This window comes from Myotis davidii, unplaced genomic scaffold, assembly GCF_000327345.1.
Source record: "Myotis davidii unplaced genomic scaffold, ASM32734v1 scaffold1073, whole genome shotgun sequence".
Classification (NCBI taxonomy): domain Eukaryota; kingdom Metazoa; phylum Chordata; class Mammalia; order Chiroptera; family Vespertilionidae; genus Myotis; species Myotis davidii.
In genome coordinates this window covers 96,408-102,458 of record NW_006285113.1, presented here as the reverse complement: position 1 = coordinate 102,458, position 6,051 = coordinate 96,408, and positions in this window count along the sequence as shown.

The following is a 6,051-nucleotide window of genomic DNA, read 5'->3' as shown; positions in this document are numbered from 1 at the left end:
GAAACGCCCTAACCTTTGGAATAGAGATTGATAGGATTAGTATCACCTGGTATAAATACAGATGCAACAAGACAACAGGAGACAGAACTGAGAGACAGAACTTACAGGCAGACCTCAGAAGGCAGACCTCAGAAGGCAGACCTCAGAAGGCAGACCTTAGAAGACAGAACTTAGAACACAGAACTTAGAAGACAGGAACTACAAAGAACACAGAACTTCACTGGAGAGAACATGGCAAAAGATCCAGGACTGAACCTGACTATAGAAATTGGCAAGAGAACCTGACTAGAACCTGGTGACTGAACCTGGCTGGAGAACCAAGCGAGAGAACATGGCTACAGAACCTGGCTGGAGAACCTAGCGAGAGAACATGGCTACAGAACCTGGCTGGAGAACCTGGAGAACGTGGCTGGAGAACCCAACTATGCTGATGAACTGAATGCTGCCTCCATGTCATTCCTTCTTCGCTGACTCTGTCCACACCTTTGGGGACCTCTGGACCTGCTGGGGCTGGACCCCAGCACCAGTGATGTTTCTCTCTCTCTCCCTCTCCCTTCGTCTCTGAAATCAATAAAAATATGTTTTAAAAAATAAAATAAAATAAGTGAGTGCAATTGGCCTGGGTATGGGTGTACCCCCTGAACCAATGGAGGAACCACAGCTGTGCGGCCGGTGCGCGCTGCTTCCCATGAGCAGAGGCCCTCGGGGGCCCGGGCAGCGTAGCCAGGCACCATGGGCTCGGGCTCACAGGCGGCCCCCACACCTGCGACACCCCGTGCACCCCAAGTGTCCAGGGCATCCTTCAAGCAGGAAGCCCTCCCACCCAGCCCTGGGGACCCTTCCCATCCTCTACCCACACTGGCCTGAGAAGCTTCCTGGCCCTTCCCTCCCCACGCCCAGCTGCAGGCCCCTCAGTAATGTGGGCACAGGAGCAGCCTCTGATGCCTCAGGAACCCGGGCCAGCTCTTGGCGACCCGGCCTTTGGTGGGGCTTGAGCCCTTGGCTCTCTGGCTCTCTCCCGGGACCTGCACTCCCTGGCGCTGCCTCCAGTCGGGTGCCTCTGTCCTCCCCCAAAGGCCCTGCTGGAGCCTCTCTCCTCACAGGCCCCGCCCCGCAGGCACCTGGCGGAGGGGTTAGGCGCCCAGCTCAGAGGGCACTGCTGCGTTGGTGCGATCTTGGGCCCCTTACGGCACCTCTCTGTGCCCCAGTTTCCCCATCTGTGAACTGGGCATCACAGTTGGGCCCCTGGGTGGTTGTGAGGTTCAGTGAGTGTGTGAGGAGGGGGCGCTGTGCCTGGGGAGTGAGTGTGTGAGGAGGGGCGCTGTGCCTGGGGAGTGAGTGTGTGAGGAGGGGCGCTGTGCCTGGGGAGTGAGTGTGTGAGGAGGGGCGCTGTGCCTGGGGAGTGAGTGTGTGAGGAGGGGCGCTGTGCCTGGGGAGTGAGTGTGTGAGGAGGGGCGCTGTGCCTGGGGAGTGAGTGTGTGAGGAGGGGCGCTGTGCCTGGGGAGTGAGTGTGTGAGGAGGGGGCGCTGTGCCTGGGGAGTGAGTGTGTGAGGAGGGGGCGCTGTGCCTGGGAGGTGAGTGTGTGAGGAGGGGGCGCTGTGCTTCCTGTGATCACGGGAAGTGCCGGCGCTCAGGAGCGGCAGTGGGTGCTGGGCAGGGGGTCCCCGCGGCCAGGCAGGTGTCTCAGCGCTGCATGTGGGAGCACCTGGGAAATGAACCCTAACATCCCTCCCGACAAAGCCTTCGGGGCCGGGGGATGGGGGGTTGGGGGAGGGGGTGGGTGGAGCGAGTCCAGAGGGGTGGCATCAGGACCATGACTCTCAGGCACCAGGTGTGACCTCGCACTGTAGGCTGAGAACCTCCAGGCTAGAGAAGGATGTGCAGGAGACAGCCCTGCTCAATGGAGGCCATGCGGATTCCCAGCCAGGCATGACCGCCAGGGGCTTCCTGGATGAGGGGCAGAAGAGGTGAGGGTGTGGGGTAGGGGGAGGCACAGAGGCTGAGGTGGGAGGGGGCTCTGAGGCACAGGTGGGAGGGCAGGTGGCAGGGGCGGGGAGCGGCTGGGGAGGCACCTCCTCAGCTGTCTACCTGCTGCCCCGCCCCCCTCCGGGCCCTGCCAGCTGCTGCTGCCTTCCTCCCTCCTGTCAGGCCCATGGGCTCCAGCTGCTGCCTGCCTCCTTAACAAAGGCAGATGGCTGCTCAGCTCTGCCCAGCATTCCTGACGGCCATTAATATTCCAGGAAGATGAGCTCCCCTCTGCTCCCTCCCCTGCCACCGCTGGGCCCTGCCTGACGGAGGGGGGGCCTCTTGCTCAGGAGTCTGCCTGAGGTCACTTCTGGGCGTAGGTGCTGTCCTGTCTCTGTGGGCCCTTCCGGGGTTCACAGGTAGAACATGAATGAGAGCGAGTGCAAGGGAGGCTGAGTGGAGTCCGCTCGGTGCTGGGCGGCATGAAATCTAAGGGGTCCAATCCAGCCCTTCTGGTAGGCTCAGAGCATGCAAGGGACCTGCCCACAGTCGTGTGGCAGGAGTGGAACCCCGTGATCTCTGCATCTGGGACCCCAGGGCCCACACTCCCTCCTCAGAGGCCTCCTGCTTGGGGTGGAGGTGGGACAAGAGCTGCTTCTGGGAGCTGCAGGGGAGGAAGCCCTTTCTTCCTCACCGGGACCCCACCTGGGCCTGCTGCCTGTCCTCCTCACCGGGACCCCACCTGGGCCTGCTGCCCTGTGAGTGGACAGCGAGGAGGCCCCAGCCCAGCCCCTCCCCCGGCGGGGCCTCTGGTGACTTCCTCCCTGCCTGGCGCTGGCAGAGGCTCTGCCGGAGGAAAGTGGGAAGCAGCCGGCTAGGGACCCAGACCGCTGGAGGCTGATTTAGACACACCCTCCGGAGTCCCACATTCTCTGCCAGCTCCAGCTCCCAACCACGTGCAGACACATGTCACCCACTCCCACACTGCTCCTGCACACAGCACACGCCACATAAACATCCCCATAACGCGCAACACATACCGCACAGGCCCACGCATGCCACACACTCAGTGCGCACGGAGCTCACCCATTCCCGGGCTCTCAGCACGTGGACGCCGCTGCTGCCCGTCTGTGCCTCTGAACGCAGCGCTGGGCTCCTATCCGATCAGGTGGCCTGGTGAGCCCTGCTTCCCGGTAGTCACCCGTGTCGTCCTCCCTGGGCCTGCGCTGGCCCAGGCCACATGGCAGCAGCGATGCGTGTGGCTTAGCAGCTGGTGCCTTAGAAACCTCGCGGCTTCTGCAGGGTCTCCGGATGCTCACTCCCGGAGACTTCTGGGAACGCGGCCTCCACGCTGTGAGGAGCAGGTAGGGGCTCCTGCTGAGCTCCCAGCCCGCACAACCTGCCGGGGGGAGGAAGTCACCTTGGACGTCCAGGCCCATGGAGCCTCCAGATGACGCCTGCCCCAGCGCCATCTGACCGCAGCCTCATGAGGGACCTCAGTTAGAAATGCCTGGTGAGCCCGGCGAGCCCATGAGAAACAGAGCACAGTGTGAAGCACTCGGTTTGGAGTTGGCCATAGATAACCGGACAGTAGGAGCCGGTGAGACGTAAGGCAGAATGGCCTGGGCTTGCAATCCCGGCTCTGCCATGTCTGTGGGTTGCCCGTGGGGCCACTCTCAGGGTGGGTGAGGAGTGGGGGTGGGAACCTACACTCACCCTTCCTGGCCACACAGGGACCTGAAAGGAAAGGAGGAGGTGGGACTGGGTTTCAGAGCCGGGTATTAGGGCAGACCCAGCGGCAGGGAGCAGAAAGCCCTCAGGGGGTTGCTCACAATGGAAGCATGTCCTTGTCCGCGTGACGTCCAGAGGTGGGCAGAGGCTGGCATGGCGCTCGGTGCAGGCTCAGGCACTGCTCGCACACGCCGGGGTGCCTTTCACATTGTGCTCTGCGCTCTGCTCGCCGCAGAGTGGACCGTGAAGTTAGGCCATGCAGGTCCTGTCGGGCTTCTTCTCTCTTCTTGCTCCATCGTGTGCGGCTTCCCTTCCCGCGGGCACTCCCACTCCAGGATCCAGGGTTGCTGCTGGAGCTCAGACATTACACCTGCATCCCACTGCCAGGACGGAGGAGTGATGAGGCCACATCTCCCCCCTTTCCTTCTTGGAAAAGACACTGCCGCTTGGGGTCCAGACTCAGTCCTACGACCACATCCAACTGCAAGCACAGTTGGGAAGGCGTGACATGCCCAGCTGCAAATCGGGAGTGCGCAGAGGACAGTGGAGAGTGGGGGGCTAGCAGACTCTGGGGCGGGGGAACCCTTGTTCTCTGGACGCAGGGATCGCTGGGCCCAGACACCAGAGTGGGTGGAAGGCAAAGCCAGGATTAGGCAGAGAGCCAGCCTCGGAAGACACCCTTTGGTTGTCATGTGATACAGTCCTTCCCAAACCTCAGGGGCTTGTTGAAAGGCACAGCTCTCAGGGGCTGTCCCGTACTTGGAACTAGACAGATGTGGGGGTGGGGGGGCTCCCTACATCAGGGGCGTGTTTCACAAGGAGGGGCCGCTCCTGAGGACACGGAGTCCACACCCTGCTCTCCCAGGGGCAGGCCCTGCGCACAGGCTCTCGAACACAGCGTGTCTAATGGACACCTCGGCACCTCCCCTCCTCCCCGACAGTGCTGTCCTGTCTGCAGGCTCCCTCCGGGTTCAGCCCAAGCCTGACACCTGGAGACGCTGGACTCCTCCATCTCGCTGCCCCCCAATCCGTCACCACGCCCCGCCCCTCACCATCTCCAGCTCCCGGCATCTTGGCTCCCGGCTCCTGGCATCTTGCCTGGATGACTGCGGTCTCAGCAGGATGACTGTCCCCTGTCTCTCCCTCCTCTAACCCAGTCTCTGCACGGTCCCCAGGGCCTCCCACCCTGGCAGTGCCAGGTCCCCAGGGGTTCTCACTGCCTCCAGGGCAAGTAAAGTTGCAACCCCAAGACACAGGCCCCAGAAGCCGCCCCGCTCCTCACGTCAGCTGCTCTCAGCTTCTGGGAGCCCCATCCCTGCCTGTGGCTGCTGGTCCCGTCCCGCAGGTTCCGCTGTGACACATTCTCGCTAGTCCTCGCACTCGTTTTTGTGTCCTCACAGTTTCGTATTTTCAAGTTCAATGTAAAGGACTTCACCCATTTTTCCTAAGGGACCCAGCTCCTCTATCCAGGTAAGCGTTTACCCTCCCGGGCCTCGAGGCCTTCACACGCCGTTCCTCACACTGCAAGGCCGCTCCTTCTCCCCTGTTCGGTCTCAGCTTAAACGTCATTTCCCCAGAGAAGGTAGAAATGGTGGGACTTTGGAAAATAAAGTCTTTTTTATTTTTAAATTAAAATTTTTTGAGGGAGAGAGAGAGAGAGAGAGAGAGGAAAAGATGGGGAGAGAAACATCAATGTGAGAGCCGAACATCCATCTGCTGCCTCCTGCACGCCCCCTACTGGGGATTGAACTCAAAACCCGAGCATGTGCCCTGATGTGGAATTGAACCGGTGACCTTTTGGTGGCCGGGACGATGCTCAACCAACTGAGCCACACCAGCCAGGATGGAAAGAAAGTCTTTAAAAAGTTAAATTTCCCGTATGACTCAGCAATTCCACTCCTAGGCATCTCCCCAAAAGAGGAAAACGCACAAAGACGTGTGTGAAACGCTCACAGCAGCTTATTCATGAGCCCGAGTGCCCCGCTGGGGCTGATGAACAAAGCGGTCTGTCCGTTCAGGGGGCAGCTAGTCAGCCACAGAGAGGCTGGGCGCCGGCACCTCGGCAACACGGGCCTCCAAAGCCGGACAGCCGACACCGTGTTGTAATCCGTTTATATGAATTTTCCAGAAAAGGCAGAGCAGAAGCAGAAAGTAGATTAGTAGTCGCAGGGAACGGCATTGGCTGTATTTGAGCTTAAGGAGTCTTTTTGGGGCGAGGAAAATGTTCTAAAACTGTGTTATGGTTGATGGTGGCAGCACACAGTAAATTCACCAAATATTGTCCATGTGAGGTGGTGAGTGTTATGATCTATGAAATATAACTTATTGCTTTGCAGCTCCGGCCCCAGACGCCCC